We start from the raw sequence: 18,106 nt of genomic DNA on the forward strand, positions 1-18,106 counted from the left end.
AGTTGAGAGACACAAGTCAAGTCCAACTTTGTACACACCTCACATTCATGATGCAGGCCCAGTGTAACATCGGAAGATTACTTCAACAGGCCCATCGGGTGGGTAAAAATAATTTTGAAATTCATGGATGATAAATTAGAGTCATTTTGTATGTACTTACAAGACCTGCAATCAGCCAATGAAATAATTTAAAATAATAGCGAGCAAAACGTGCAAGTCATTATTGTACGAATGTAACAGAGAACTTGTTGACTTTCTTGCATACAAGTCATGATGGTGAATGCGTTTTAAAGAGGCAATGACCTCGTATCTTGGGGTATTCCATTTGTAGTCAGCGAAGACTGTCGCTCGTTAATATTTGAATATTTGAATGACAATCACGAACATGATCCAGACGTTATATATCCATCAAGCGCATCGAGCTTATAGGCGTTACAATCTCAGTGAATCAAGTTCCAAATGGTTAGTTCAGATAAGGATTAGACTTTTAATAGATACCTTTCGCACTTACGTGGATGTGGAGGAGAACATCCTTTGCAATACTTTCAAACATAAAGGTACACGGTTTGGTAAATTTGTCAGTGCAAGAATAGAATCATTATATGAGCTGAAGATTTTGGTTACTGATCAGGGTTATCTCCTTTAAACCTCTTGGCTTTCTCCTTTTATAAATACTCATGTATCCACAAAGGTCTGGGACAGCGATTCTCGAAGGTTTCCAAACCGGTATACTTTACAGGTTCTTCAAGGAAAGATCCGAGCTGACGACGCTTGCAGCTTTCCCAACCGAAAACCCTATGATCGCCTTTCGATCCGCAACCACTTTCTATTTTTACACCATGCAAATCAGATCACTGTTTCGTTTACATTCCGTGGTTCCGTGTCTGTTCACGATGTCGTTCGAAGTTTTCCATTTCGGCCAGCTCCGTCTCGAACTCGACACCGGTGGTAATCGTTTCTTTTTCGATGGTTACTGAGTACAGCTTGGCAATTGTGCTGAGACTGCTTTGTGCTGCAGCGAGAATTTCCGAATAGACACGTATATGTTTACGGAAATATATGGACATGATTTTTGCCAGAGCCGCCACCCGCACCAATTGCTATCGATATAGCTGCGAGAGCACATCTCAGTTTCTGCCACATCCCGGCCAACAGTTATTACCGCGGAGAGTCCAAAGATCGCGTCCGCGATAACACACATGCGTTTATAATTCGTGAGTATAAAATTGTTTGCATGCTGATTACATCTTGCAGCTGTTGTTCCTCTTCGATTATTTTCTCACGTGGGTGTATGTGAGGGTCCATCACAATGCTTCTATTAATATTGTCACCGCGTTGGCTTGTTTAGGTGCACCACGCACACGCCTTAATTACCAATTAGCTCTGTTTACACGTACAAATTCATGCAATCATAGAAAATATTTTCCCTGGAACGTTTATCTCCGGCGATTGTGCGTTTCAGGGAGTTTGCATAGAACTGCTCCAATCACGCCATTACTCTGAGACGCAAATGATGTTTTTCTCGTTTTTGGAGAAAGACTTTTAAAGGGGCGAGGTCGTCGTTGTAAAATATTAGTCCCGATCCGTCTTTGGCCTGTCTCATTAATGTCGAGTCGATATGCCTGTCGGAAACTTATATTGCCGTGAATTTATCGTTGAATATTACTTCATCATTATAGAAACAATCCCAGTGTGTTTTCACGCCGGAATGCGGCGTAGCTTCTAGCGATCAGACACTTTTGCTTGCTAAATGGATGACTCCTATCGGGTCTCTAGTTGGTACTGATATATCAGGGTGATTCCAGCTATCGATTTATTTGTGACCCTCAGCGAGATTACAGTTAATTATATCTGGTTCGTCTCAAGATCTACTCCAGAAACTTCAAAAAGTTCAAAACACAGCTGCTTGGATCATCTTTAGTATACCAAGATCAAAGCACATCTCTCCCTGCTCCGTACCCTACATTGGCTATCCATTCGATCCAGAATCAAACACAAAATTTGTTCTCTGTGCTACGTTTCAATGACGGACTCCAGTCCAACATACCTATCCTACCTCACCCATGTGTACACACCAGCAACAAGCTTACGCTCCTCTTCTGACAATTGTATACTAATTATTGTCACACGGACAACGTTCTGGGCCCAGCAATATGGAACGAATTGCCCACTGAAGAGTGCTCTTAAAACTCACCTATTTGGACTGCAAGAACAAACTTAAAGACGCAGTAATGTTTCCTACCTTAACTATTTTCAGAATGCTTTTATGTTTTCTAAATTCATGGTGTTTGTTTTTTGTAATCATATCATTATAAATGTTTTTTTTTTATGTTATAGGTGTTGTCTAATGTTACGAGTGCTTAGAGCTTCTAAAAATTAGGCGCTATACAATGTCCACATTATTATTATTATTATTATTATTATTATATATGAGGGTCTGTTAACCCCGTGTTCATGGAGCTCTACGTCGACCAGTGGAACAGAATTGTCGTCGATGTTGGCACACGTTCTCGCTAGCTGATCTATCACCCGGTCTATGTGCACTGCGATGATCGACCGCCATGTGTACAAGACTGGCGATTTTTTAATACAAATATCACAGACGGTTAATAAAGCTTCACCCTCAGCATGTATTCCATGCGTCAATATTCTTTCAAACTTGCTAATCTTAAAGGAGCCTGCACCCGGCAAATTTTAAATGACTTGTCATCTGGTAAAAAGAAGTCATATACGTTGAACAGCGTTGACGAAAATCACGTAATGCACCCCACCCCTTGTGCCGATATAAAACGAATCCATAATTATTATTTGGCACGTGCACCAGCAATAATTCGATTCGTGTTACATCGCCCGTAACTAAGTGTGATTGTTGGGGACCTCAATCTAAAGAAGTTCAATTTCTCTTTGATAATTAACGCATGCACAAATCTGCATTTCTTGGATCAACAAGTTCCGTAAAACGTACATAAAACTTTTGAGCTTTGAAAATGGTAACTTGAGAATTAGCAATAATGAAACCAGAGCCGTGATGAATATAGCAACGAGGTTCTTCCGAGAGGCGATAATAGCCCGACCCACACAAAAATCCCCTGACTCATTTATCTTTAACACGAGAGGCGATCATGGGTTTGCTGGTTGGGAAACAATTTTCATAAGGTTAATTCATTCATCTATAACGGTCAAAACATGAGTACTAAAAATGCAAAACAAAAGTGGACTTTTTACGTGCATCAATGATACATTATGCTAGTATTATCAAGCATTCTCTTATAGAATCCAGGGAGAGCACTTTCTGTTCTGTCTGGTGTATGCATGCATGTATGTATGTATGTATGTATGTATGTATGTTTGGGTTACTCAACTTTTGTAGACTTTAAAGTAAACTTGGTTATTTTAACTTCTTGTAACATTGTATAAAGTTTCGACATCTATGCAAAATACAAAAACTGATAATCTTGATCATACAATATATTGTTTTTCAACCTAACGCAGAAAGTAGCAATAAATTCATTCAAGCCGGGCTTTATGAGCTTTTGCTAAGAAGACATTCTCTTCACATGTGACTATCATTGGAACAGAATCAGATTCGTATTCTGACTCAAAATTAAAAATATTAATATATCAAACAGAAGAAGGCGTATATTTCAATACTATGCATGTTCCCCCATCCCAACTCCTGTAAGAAATAGTTGGATTTGAGATAATTGTGTGTTTCGTGTGGTAGATTTTCAATGCAAGAAGGTATGCGACAGATTTTTATCATTGTTGACGAAGCTTTACCGACAAGTTTCTTTTGACAAAATGCTTTGCCACTTTTATACTTTATCTACGGCAAATTTGTTATTGATAAAAGGATAATTTTGATCAATTATATAAGTCGATTCCACATGATAGGCATTAATCTCTCGTTAGGCAGATCGTGATCTATTTTGTTTGGTCCACTGATTACAACTAACAAACTGCATTGACCTAGATCTGCCGGCGCATTATGCTACGGCAAATTTGGGTCTGTGAAGTTTGCAGTTGGTATCGACTTTTAAGCCAATGCAAATATTATTTAGTCTCGACAACTTGATCTTGATGAAACACTTTGCGATGTCTTTTTTCGGAACACCAATTTAGTTCTGCTAATTATAAAATTTTGCCAGATATAGTGGTAATCAATCGAAAAATATTTTAAATTCAAATGTTTAAAAATAACAATCATCGAAGGTAAAAGCAAGAGAACATTCACATCACGAAATATTTCTCCGATTAACTTTATTAGTTCATGCTCTACTGTACGCTGACAATTTCAGAATTCAGAATAAACTTTACTCACTTTACATGGTAATACAAGTTTGGTTCAAACAACATTTAAGACGCTTACCCAAAGAAAAATAAAATAACGTCTGGAAATCTAAATGGAGAAGAAAAAAGCGATTGATTTTGTTGGTAACACTGTCTGATAAAATTGCTAAAATAAATAGCAGCTTCGAAGCAGCAAAACAAAATGCCAATAGAGCAAGCAAAATAAGTTTTTTTAATGACATATACCTTTCAGTTTCCATATTAGCAATAGAAATTATTCAATGATTCATTTAAAAAGAAAAGTTTTGAAAACAAAATGTAAATATATGATGTGAATAACAAAAGTTAAGATAAATGTTGGCTAGGACGTTTGTGTTAAACTGTAGGAAGAAAATATAATATATAACAACTTTTGTAGCTTGTTTATTTACAGAGACCTATTAAAATAAATTTGTTCGTCCGACTGAAATTAAAATATTTTTCACATTCAGTGTTGATCATTTTTCTTCCAAATATTACAAATACACGTTTTGCTGTTTGCATCCTAAAATTATTATATCTTCAACATATTCAAAACGCAACTTGTCACCACTGATATTTTCCTTGGCATGGCATATGCCTGTGGCCTGAGACTTCAATTAAAAGGAGTAAATAAGTTTCTTGTCTTGCTCTCTTCGTTATTTAAAAAGAATGCATGCTAAGTATGCATCATGTATTTTCTATGTGAAACCCCGCTGAATATCCATGTACGATCATGGTCTGCACCCATAGGAACTAAATCGGCCTATCCCTTCGCACGCTAGTGTCACAGTGTCGAAGTGATTCGATTCGCATCGGATGGAGACGAAGATGTTTCAAACGAATCTGCCCTTCAAACACTGTACTCATCATAACGCATGACTGCACTGCCGAAGACGACAACTAAAAATATAGGTATGAATCATATCGTCGTTCTGCACTTTTTATTCTCAACTTTTTCAAGATACTGACGTATTCAGCGGACCATGTAAGTATTTAGTCACATTGTTATTGCTCGTTGGAACGAATATAACGTGACTATTACCAGTGATGACTCGCTTAAAGAAGCGGATCTTAGATAGAAGTAATGTTTACACATATTTCTAATCAAAGTGCCCGTGATCAACGTCTTTACGTAGTCAGTGAAGTTTCCAGTAATTTCAGATTTCTGCACAAAATACAAAGATTTAACATCGAAACTTGGTGAGCTAGCAACTGAGATTTGGCTTTATTGTACATGCGGTCACGATCGTTTGAGATAAATATAGACTGACAACTGAGGGGATAGCAGTAATAGACGGTCCAAACTATAACATGGAGATCCCATCTGTGCCTTGTTGTATAGGAATCATCACTCAGCAGTTTAGGTATGTTTAAATATATTATTTGAATATTATTTTCAATACAATATTTATGGTCTTGTGATTTTTATGTCAAATGATTTGTCGTGATTCCAAGGTTAAAAGCTTACATTGTGTTTATCTTGAAACATCTTTGTCGTGAATGTTTAGACTTCATATATCTAGTTTGGACGTTCTTGCCTATGTCTTCATCGGGCGGTTAGCAAATTCTAAGACAACAAGCGGTTTAGTCGTGGAAAAGAACCAAAGATGGTCCCTTTTTCTCTTCCTTAAATGATTACGTCAGTTCATTTTAAGGTCTTTCAGTCGAGATATATTCTGTATTTTTCATTAGGATTTCTTAATAGCTTAAAGCACATGGGATGAAGAGGTTTTCAAACTTTGTGATTGCCGTGACTTTAAAAGGGTTAATAACATTGTGTGCACAGAAAATGTTGCTTTTATATTTTTTTATCAATACACTGTTTCTGTTCCCTGACCAAATTCAAACGTTTCCATGCTGCTGATTCTGGTTATATTCTGACTGCTTGGTTCACATTTATGTGCATTTAGTGTCTCACTTAGAACCCTCTCTTACGTCTCTGCAATAAAGCTAAATACCGCTCCGGTGGCCTAGTGGTTAGAGCGTCCGCCTCGGATGCGGGAGGTCGTGGGTTTGATCCCCGGCCGAGTCATACCAAAGACTTACAAAAATGGTACTAACAGCTGCCTCGCTTGGCTCTCATCATTAAGAGGTTAATGTTAGGACTGGTCGGCCTGGTGTCAGGATAATGTGACTGTCTGGGACATCATGCTACACGTCTCTCTCTCACATACAAACACATAAAGGCATGTTCTGGTTTAAAACAGACCAAATGGAGCCGTTATTCCAAAGCCCCTAGAGATGGGGTGGCGTTGGAGAGAGACGGGGGCCGAATCGGTGCGCGTTCTCACTTAAAAGCCTGCTAATAGTGAGCATGAAACAACCGGAAAGGTTTCTTTTGGAAATTATCGTTGCATCTAAATGGATACATTTATGCCTGAAAATGCATAAAATTCACGAGTTTCTGAGGCTTCCGTACTACAAACCCCTTTCTTACCTGCGTCAACCCGCCCCCATAAGATAAGACCATCACTGGAAATACATTTGAAATCGTTGTATCTTGCTAGGCCGTACGGGGTGGAATGGAAAGGAGTTAAACGCCCCTTGTGGATATAGTGGCAGAATATTTGTCTCTGTATGATTGTTTACTTTCTTCGTTCGCTATTTGTATTGGCTTGTATCACATGGAATTTAATCGGTAGTTATCGATTAGTTGTCTTCGGAATATAAAGGAAAATGGTAGGAATGGCTCAGAGGTAAGAAATCTTGATGTCATGATGCGGTTCTGAAACAAAAGTAATGGGGAATACAATATAGTGAAGACTGTATGTATGTATGTATGTATGTATGTATGTATGTATGTATGTATGTATGTGTGTGTGTATATATATGTAAGTACACTAATATGTGTGCCATTATCTTCCAATTGATAGATAGAAGAAGAGAAAAGAAGAGACAGATTAACAAATTGATGAATGTTTTAAAATGAATGAATGGATGAGCAACGCAGAGGGCGGACAGACCTTTTGCTAGAACGTTTATTGAAAAAATAAGGTTTCTTACGAAAACAAAAAAATAAGGTCACTAACACTACACCAAAGCCTCTAACTTACCGAGATTTTCTCTCCCAAAGTCTCTCTCCAAATGTCTCTCTGGGGGTTAGTTTGGTTTCTTTAACTTTATTTTTGTCGTTAGTGTTTTTCTAAATTTGTATGCTCGTTCGTTTACCCACCGGACGTTTCACTGAGGTGGCGCCCTCTCTGCTTCTATAATTAGATCATTATTATATCAATAATGACACCTAGTGCTGACAAATATTTACTGCTAGATTAGCTCGAGAAGGATTAGAAGAAATGACAAAGCTTTTACTTGATCCGGATTATTTTAGTCAAACTCTTCAAGAACGTCAAGAATCACGAGTTGAATATGCAGAAGGTACAGACAAATTATTTAAGCCTATTGCAAAAGTTACTGAAAGAGTTGCAGAAGCTACTGAAGGTATTCGTCCGGCAGTGAAACCAGCTGCTAAGCAAACTGAAAAAATAGCAATAAGAACGAAACAAACAAGAGATATTTTGGAGAATCTTCAAGTCGTTTAACCACTGGCTCAACTTAAAGTAGAAGGTGCTGTTAGTGGAGAACCAAAACAAAAAAAAAAAGATTAAATTATTTGATAAATTTCATGAAGACATTGTTGGTATAGTAAGAAAAATGAAAATACCAATAGAATTAGCTGAATTTGCTATTGCGAGTCTTAGTAATAGAGATAAATTTTTAAAGCCTGAACGTACTGATAAACCGGTTTCAAAAGACACTTGGGAAAGTTGGATATTTCGATTATACAAGGGAAGTAAGCAAGCTAGAGAAGAACGAAAAGAACAACCTATATCTCCTTCTCTTCAAGATAAATTTACAAAAAAGGGTTTTAAAGAAATCGCAAATGCAGATCCGGATAAAGTTTATGATAGCGCTTTAAAATATAAAAATAGGGTTGGATATATGAGAATGAATATGTTGATTCTTTTACAGAAGATGATTGGATTAGAGGTGTGTATCTCGTCTCTACTAGGCAAGATGATCTCAGAGAATCTCAGGGATGATGATTCTGATTTTCGAATATTTAAAAGACAATTAAGAAAAAAAAACAACCTGAACAATTACAACAAATTGTAACTAAAGATCAACCACAATCTCCTCGACGACAACTTCCTCAACTTCCTCAACCACAACCATTTCCTCCAATACCACTATCACATCCTATACCACAACAAAAACAACCGGGGCCCCGAGTGGCCGAGTGGTCTACAGCGCTCTCCGTTACGGATCACTGCCATCTCACCTCTGTCTGCGTGGGTTCGAGTCTCGGATTCGGCCAATGTGGGTATGTGAGAAAGCATGCCAGTAGCTTCTCGTGGGTCGGTGGTTCTTTCTGGTATTTTCCCGGGTTCTTCCTCCACCATTAATACTGGCCGCCATGTATAGCCTATCGTGTGCTGAAAAATGGCGTTAAAACTCCACAACAACAACAAAAACAACCTCAATATTTTAAAGAAGCTGAAATAAAATGTAAAGATAAAAGTATAATGGCTATTTCAAATGCAGATCCAGAAAAAGTTTATGATATTGCTGCAAAATATGATGAAAAAATAGATATTTAAAAATTGAACATCAATCTATAACAAAAGATGATTGGATTGATAATTTAAGATTAGTTTCATATGGTTCTAGTGTTGTACATAATAGAGATTTTCAGCAATTATTTCGTGATAAGGTGAGAAAACGAGAAGAAGAATAACAACAGGAAGAAGAAGCTATGTTTGTTGAATTGTCAAAAAGACACACGCGAAGCTCTGAACCAAAAATCTGAAGTGGATTAAGAAATGGTCCTGACAATATTGAACGACTAGAAATTTTGGTTGGAGGAAAACGTGCTGGAAATAATTCGCCGGGAATCATTAATGAAATATCTGATATTTGTCGAAATTTTTTAATGGCGGTATTATGGATATCAATGTTTATCATTCTCTCATTAATGAAATTGCTGATGATTATCACGGCGACTAAAAAACAACTAATTAATCATCATGTAATTTAAAATTGATTGCACACATTGCACAACGTGGACCTATAATGATCAGGGTAGTAAACTCACGATTACCAACTTAGAGAGCAACTTACGGAGATGGACTCGGTGATGTTGTTCAAGGTTTATTTAGAAGGATAGCCCCAAAAGCAATACCGATTGCAAAACTAGGAATGAAGGCTATTGAGGATGTTCGTGATAAAGTCATCGGCGCTATTGGTAATCTTGCCGGTAAAGCGTTCTCGACAATCAAGGATAGACGAGTTAAATTAGTACAAAAATAAACACAACCAGTAAAATTACCTAGCACTGAAGTTATGCCTGCAAATGTCAGTAAAATAATAAATAAAGCCGCAAATAAAAAACTATCAGAGTTGGCTGGTGAAGCAGAAATAAATATAACTTCAGTCTGATAGCAGGTAGTGGTCTTCGAGTTAGACGATAACAATTATAATAAGATGTTTAAACGTATATCCGATCCAGCGTTCGATATGGACGCACCAGTTCTCAATGATGAATCTATTCGTGATTATCAATTGTATTCTTATGATGCAAGACAACCAAATCAGCGTGGAAGAATCGAATTACAAGGTCAAGATGTAAGCAGATATTTCTTACCCGCTGAAGCATTTATTGAAGTAGAAGTTGAAATTCTGAAAGTTGATAATACTGTATACGGAGATAACGGTAAAATCGGTTTTGTTAATAATGGTGTTATGGCATTATTAGAAAGTGCTACGTACATGATTGATGGAAGAAATATCGAATCAATTCAGAAAGATGTTGACGTTGCTACAACGATAATATTTTTAGCAAGATATTATGATGGTTACACAAGATCAGCTGGCCCAACATTGATGTTTGCAAAGGATACTCTGATCATCCTGAATATATTAACATAACTACAGGTAACGTAAGAAACGCTGCAGGAACTGCAGAAACACCCATAGTAGTATCAATGAACATAAATTTCAACTTTGGATTTAATTCACGGCGATCAATGCTGAAAGATGATGGTAGATTTTCATGTGCAATTCCGCTGTCACATATTTTTGGATTTTGCAGGAATGTTGGAAAGGTTATTTTCGGAGATAAACATACAGTTGTACTTGTAGGAAAGGCTACTGATGACGATGCTATCTGGCATGCTCTATGAGCTGAACCGCAGCACTTCATGGAAAAGTAATACTGACAAAACTTTCGCTGTGGATGCCAGTAATGACTCCAGTAGTTACTGAAGAACAAAAATTACTTTCTTTTATGGATGAAGGCGGTAAATCATTATTATCATGGTTGACAGTAACACTATAGATGGTGTTCAAAGTGCTGTTAACGGAGGGCCCCCGAGTGACTGAGTGGTCTAAAGTGCTCTCCGTTACGGATCACTGCCATCTCACCTCTGTCTGCGCCGGATCGAGTCTCGGATTCAGCCAATGTGGGTATGTGAGAAAGCTTGCCAGTAGCTTCTCGTGAGTCGGTGGTTCTTTCCGGGGTTTTTCCGGGTTCTTCCTCCACCATTAATACTGGCCGCCATGTATAGCCTATCGTGTGCTGAAAATAGCGTTAAACCCAACAACAACAATAACAACTGTTAATAGTTTATTTACATGGCACATAGCATCTCAGCAAGGTGTTACTGCACTACGGCATATATCTTTTGCTTTCCAAGATACTGCACGAGTAAATTCGCAAATGCGTAGTCATATGATATTTGACAAACCTGGAGTTGGTGAAATTTCTTTAAGAAAAAATAGACATGAAGAAACATTTGAAGATATATTGTTAAATTTTGATCAAAATTATGTAGCACGTGCATATCATCGTTTGATGACATTTATGGGATGTGATCATGATATCGATACTGGTTTGCAAATATCACAACTAGATTTTACAACTCTGTATCCGATCTATTACTTTCCATTGGAACTTCTTGATTTATCTAGACAATCTGTTGTTGTTATTCACTTTCGAGCTCGAGTAAACGTAATACCCGCTGGTGGTAATTACTGAGCGATTGCAGTTATTCTTTCAGATAAATCAATGTTACTTGAAGGTGCTGATGGACGAATGCGAGTTGTTGACGCACCAGTAGAAAACATGTAATTAAATCACTTATCATATTATAAAATGTCGTATAGTCACGTTAATGTTACTCTGACTTCCGGTCAGGTGAAAAAATTACAATCGAAACCAAATTATCACTAAAAAAGGATCGAATTTCTAGTGGTGGTCCAAACAAATTATCATTAACCTAGACTCAACTTAAACATTTTAATAAGGCTTTAGAATCAAAAACCGGAGTTCAACTTCATCTTTCTCCGAGTTCCATTAAAGACACAATTAAAATAGGTGGTATATTCCACTTCTTTCAGCTATATCAGCGTGAATAGCCGCAGCAGCCCTAGCTGTAGCAAAATCAGATGCACTTGGTACTGTTGGAACCACCGCTGGAATCGCATTAAAAAAAGCAACAGGACAGGGATATAAAAAGGGAAGGGGTCTAAGATTGTCAGAAACTCCTTATCGGTACGGGAAAGCTCTGAAACTTCCAGGAACACTTCGTTAATCCGTCCAATGTCTAACTTTAATTTACTTGATGCTGCTAAAACATTAAATATAACAAATTTCAGAGGTGTTTTTATGCGTGATCAGTTACCAAAACAACCAAACAATTTTGAAACATGAATTAATATTCTTGATAACAGTTCTGGTCCAGGAACTCAATGGGTTGCATACGCATTTGGTCCACGTGGTTCTATTTATTTTGATTCATACGGGCTTCCTCCGCCAATAGAATTTGTAAAATACGCTAGAAACATTCCAATTTGGTATTCAACATTACCAACACAAACACTAACTGATCCGTCAATATGTGGTCCTGAAGTAATTAATGTGCTCAATGCTATATCAAAGTCAACATTACTTTCTCATAAAGTCGTGCACGAGTATACATGTAACCTCGCCGTTTTCAACAGATCTTAAAATATAATGGCTGATATTTACGGAAGATCTTCTCTTAACGGTACCATGAAGGGCAAGAAAGAAAACAAGATGACATTGATTTTTTAAATTACGCAACGAAAGATGAACTTGCCGATAGTATGACACTCTCTGGAGTTGATCGAGATAAGGTGGTTATTTTTCAGGATACATACCATGTTTTAAAGACAAGCAACATCAATTGGAATGATATAGTTCGTAGAGCTCATGGTGCTAATACGGATAACGTTCCAGTATTTACTGACGACAGTAGACAAAAGAGACACAAATATATCATTCGCAACTATTAGAAATGAAATTGCAAGAAGCGTTGCTAATCGTTTACGGAACAACGGTGATACAATGACGGGCGAACTCAGCATGAACGGAAATAAAATAGTTGTTTTAAGAGATCCAACATCTGATGAAGACGACGCAACAAAAAATATGTAGACAATAACTATAATACAGTATATACTAAATTATTCACGCTACGAGCTGAGTATGGCGCTCACGTTAGCACGTTTACAAGACTTCGTAGAAACTTTCAAAAGCTTAATGAAATCACAGATGATTTCTTTGGAGGTCCGTTGACTTTGCACGTAAAACTCGTTAATATTGGTGAAATTGAAACAGTTATATCAGAAACAAAACGATTAGACAAAAACTAGAAGATGTTATAAGTGGGATTCTTGATATGGTTAAAAGAAATAATCCAATTAAAATCTCAACGGGCAGATTACCAACATAGTATATACAGTGTCATCAGGATTCTCAACATGATCACAGGTAAATAACACTATAAAACATACCCCAGAAGTCATTGGTGTGTACAGGCTGTCCGTGTTCAGCGCTGCAAAATTTTAAATATTTACTACCTATCATTGTTGTCATTCAACCAATAGCTTTTCTGGAGTTGTGTCTATCATATTAAATAAAGGGAACGAAATATATTTATTCTGGAATCAGCTTAGCTGCTAAGAAATTAACCGCAACGTCTTACTGGTGGTGTGTGGAATTTGTGGCTGAAACACCTCAGTTGATTACTAAATAAAACATAATAAGCCTTCCTATCTACGTTCAACGTGATGTAGCAGCGCAACATTATATATATATATATATATATATATATATATATATATATATATATATATATATATATATATATATATATATATATTGTTATTGTTGCTGTTGTTGTGGGGTTTAACGCCATTTTCAGCACACGATAGGCTATACATGGCGGCCAGTATTAATGGTGGAGGAAGAACCTGGGAAAGCCCCGGAAAGAACCATCGACCCACGAGAAGCTACTGGCAAGCTTTCTCACATACCCACATTGGATATATATATATATATATATATATATATATATATATATATATATATATATATATATATATATATATATATATATATATATATATATATATGCATATATAGCCAAACACGTGTATGACAAACAAAATTGAAATATATCTTTGACGAGTATATAGTGAAAGCAAAGAAATATCGCAGACATCGATATAATTGTTTATTTAGCGTCTGCTGTTATTGCTGGAGCTGATGTATTATTATCAACTATAAAAATGATGGCACCAGTAGTTGTAACAATTTGTATTTAAACTGCAACAACGTTTGCCTGTATTCTCAAAGTTGTCCAAAAGACAATATGTACGTGCACAAATGCTAATTACATGATTATATAATAAAAGTACACACAGCGACTTTAGCATATTCCAAATTATCCGCGTTATTATTGACGAGCCTTAGTGATGGAAAAATATCAGATTGGGAGTTTACGGGGATGGTTAATATCTAAAAAGAAGCAATGACTGTGAGTGATTTAGAAAATCAGGATTTAAATAACGTTGTCAACTCCACTTACATCGCTATGCGAGCTAATTCAACAAATCGTAACGAACACAACTCCGTCAGAAACAACAATGATATCGGTAAGCTAAAATTAATCCAGAATTTAGTGTTAACTTTCCAACTGCAATTCCAGTGAAATAAATCGCACTAGCACAATTACGAATATATTACAGTTGGCCAAATATGAGATCAAAATAATTTTGTGGATAACAGGCGAATAATTAGTTTGTATTTGCAAATAAAACTAAGGATGGTGGAACAGCAGACTGGTTAGTTGTTTTTGTTCCTACAGGTATTTACCAGATTGAACAAATCACTGATGAGTTCAGTGCAGAATAAAATCTATAAGAGAAGCTAAAATATCTAGAACAGTTCACGAACAATATTATCGGCTGTGATTGAGTAGATTCGCAAGATTACGTTGTAGATATTTATCAATCGTCAATCAAATAATTTTAGGTGGGCCTGAAATTATTCCAGAATAGCAAGGACCGCTAGAACCGAAACGAGATGATTTTAATACAGACATAATTTTTTATGAAACTTCTAGAATATCGAAAATAATATCCGTGGGCATATATATATATATATATATATATATATATATATATATATATATATATATATATATATATATATATAACTGTAAATCGTTAAAAAGGTTATTTTACAGCATCCGACGGCACAACACTTCCTAGAATGAAAATAACTATATATAGTTTAAAATATCCTAGTGGAGAAAGATATATTGAATAAGAATTTATTAACGGTTTTCCTAATGAAATTAAGTCCGAACACTTTAATTACTTATAGATTTACGAAATGTAATTTCAGGCATCATATAATATTACAACAGTGACATGATTCAGCAGATCATTGAACCGATATAACATTTAAACCAGGTTGTATCAGATCTCGAGTTTGCCAATAAAGTTATTGTTGAAGAAGTGATTCTCGAAGATGATATGTCTACTATAGACGACAGCTTTAGAAATAGATTCAGATAAAAAGGTGCTACTAAAACAACTATTCATTGATCATTAAACAATTGCTGAAGAAGACATACCACAAATTTTACTTCCTGGATTTAATACCGACGAACTAAAGAAATCAACGATCTTATCAACGAAAACTTTCCCAAAATACTCGAGTCATGGAGAAAAATAGCCCCACCTCAAACTGTTCTCAAACATAACAATAATCCGTACGGTGTCAGCCTTCATATTTCACCAGGAATCGTTAATATAACTTCAACTACTGCAGTCAATCTTGTATGCGATGTAATTAATGGCAGGTTTCAAAAAGATCTTGAAAAACCAAATCAATCTCAGCAAGGATATATTCCGTATACTTTTACACCGCAAGTACCTCCTGGATATTTGATTGTGCAAGAACCTATTAATCCATCTTTTTATCTACGTTGTGTCATTATCCGTTATTATCAAGAATAAATTTCAAACTTACTGAACAATCCGGACGCTTAATTGACTTAAGAAATGAACATTTGAATATAAATATGTATGTCAAATCTTGACGCTTTTCAACCTCAGCGTGAAAACAGAATTGTTTTATTCTGAATTGCGAAATCTGATAGATTTTCCTCGATAAAAATGTCTAAAATGGGTGTAAAAACGATGAATCTTGACTACTTTCATTAAAACAGTTTTAAAATAAAGTTCAGAGAGAACTAAAATATTTTAGAAAAATAAAAAATTATTATGATAAAAGTATTGTCCGTAGATTTATTTCTCATGAAGATACTTTTGCAGAGTGTTTTACAATTAATGAAATCAAGAGGCATGTTATATAATGTACCAACATGTGAGAGGTTTCATACATGACAAGGAGGTACTTAAAATAGCCATCAGAACAATAATGATACAGGCTCCAGTCAACACAGAACAATTTAGTGTTGATAAAGTTATTGATGAATACGGCAACGAAGACTTTTTATTTCCGCAGGAACAATTAAATCAACTGCGGCGAGAACATATTTATATGATCACGTGTGACAGAGATCAGATTCTGAATTATGCACATTCCTGCATTAAATTTGTTCAACTTAAAGAAATATTGTCTAATTCTGAATTTTAAAAAAATCTGATTTGATATATTTTAAAAAATAAAAAATAAATAAAACAGAATATTTTTTTACTGGTTCTTGCTAATCACTTCCCATTTTCATCGCTACTTTCACTTTTACTCGTACTTTTAGAGTAAAAGTGTTTTCGCTTTCACGATCTGATATCATTTTTTCAGTTGTCTTGAGCGTGTATTTATAATCTTTTTTGTTTCGTATTCGTCATATGTTTTGATCTAATGTTCTCAATTGCGATCGAAAAGGGACGAATTTTTCCACTTCTATATTTTTCACTGTTGATAAAGATTGTAACATAATTTCATGGATTGTCTTAATCAATCGATATTCGGCTGATAGTATATATCCACCATTTGGAAAAACCCATAATTCTAGAACATTCTAGTAAATCATATGATTAAGTCATTCTGGAGTGTTCTAGAATTATGGGTTTCCCAAAATGTTTGACTATAAAAGCAAACCAGAATTTCTCTATCCCCAGTCAGACTGGAGCTGAATTCGAGAGTGAGAAGAGGTAAGTGAAACATTTTCTTGAATGCGTTATATTAATTATAACATAGATGGTTAATTAATTAATTACGATGACAAAAATTAATTACGATTTACGGACAAACATATGCTGCAGTTATCTTTCTTCCTTCAGGTCACTGACTTAAAGAAATGTAGAAGAGTAGTATATAAAAAGGGGGGTATGAGCTCATTTCCATACTTTCCATCTTGAAACCTTTATTTTCGTCTGCAAGCCCTTGCACGATGGATTTTTAGTATCCTACCGAAAACCGGTCATCATAAATGAGTTTAGAATGATAAATTGGCGGTTGTATCATGATTAATTAATTACTGAATGATGACATAACAATAAATTAATTACTAATATTTAGTAAATATAATCAAGATAACTGCTTAATTAACTCTTCCGTAGAGAGAGAGAGAGAGAGAGAGAGAAGTCTCTCTTCAACAATAATGAAAAGTTATCTTTTGTTTACATTTCTTAGAGAAAACAGAGTTTTATACTTCAGTGACAGAATGGATTGAAGCAAAACAAATATCGAAATATTTACCAGCTGCATATGTCAATTGAAACATTATTTCTTCGCCAGTCTCTATATTTACGGATACAACTGATCTTGCACTCTTGTCATTACATACAGTATTTCCAAATCTGCAATTTTGGCGCTGAGCGACATCTTGCAAATTAATCAAAGAGTTATTTTTGTAATTTGAATCAATATGATCGATTACAAAACCGTCTTTGATTAATCCCTTGAAACATTCGTAAATAAAATTATGGCAGAAATACTTTTCTTCGCAACAGTAAATCTTAGATAACCAAAATTATTAACATTGCCGACGAAAGGTCTTTTTCGTCGACAGTGCCTGATTACACCATCACAAGAAGCTTCGTAATTCGTTATGATAGGATATTTCACAAAGTTATGGTTTATTAACTTATAATATCATTTGTTTAATTGATTATTTGTTTAAATCATTACTTTGAAAATCTAGCGAGATAATCTTCTACACTTTTTATAACCTTATCACTGTCATTATTTTGTATCATAATATCTTTTGAGCTCTCTGTATTTTTTACTACCACATTGCACACACAGTCGCTTTTCTCCTCTAACTCCAACACCACACTTCAGACACAGTTTTGGTCCTAGACTTTCATACGCACGCTTTGTAAATGATGTCCGCAGAAAAGCTCGGCAGTCCTCCTAAATTGCGTACCATGGTCATCCAACTACATGAAGACCAGCTTGATCAGGTCAGAAACAGTACCGACCTGTCACAGACCTTCTGCAAATGGCGTGAAACAT

General features: G+C 35.7%; 1 protein-coding gene across 1 annotated transcript in view; it reads left to right on the forward strand.

Annotated features, from left to right (window-relative positions):
- Positions 1 to 5,348: 5,348 nt before the first annotated feature.
- Positions 5,349 to 18,106, forward strand: part of LOC149802790 (neuronal acetylcholine receptor subunit alpha-6-like) — a 49,555-nt gene continuing 36,797 nt past the window's right edge. Inside the window, exon 1 of the mRNA XM_089952223.1 lies at positions 5,349 to 5,675. The gene's annotated coding sequence lies outside the window, so the exon portion shown is untranslated. The remainder of the gene's footprint in view (positions 5,676 to 18,106) is intronic.

The sequence above is a fragment of the Sinohyriopsis cumingii genome, chromosome 3, assembly GCF_028554795.1.
Source record: "Sinohyriopsis cumingii isolate HCF-2022 chromosome 3, ASM2855479v2, whole genome shotgun sequence".
Classification (NCBI taxonomy): domain Eukaryota; kingdom Metazoa; phylum Mollusca; class Bivalvia; order Unionida; family Unionidae; genus Sinohyriopsis; species Sinohyriopsis cumingii.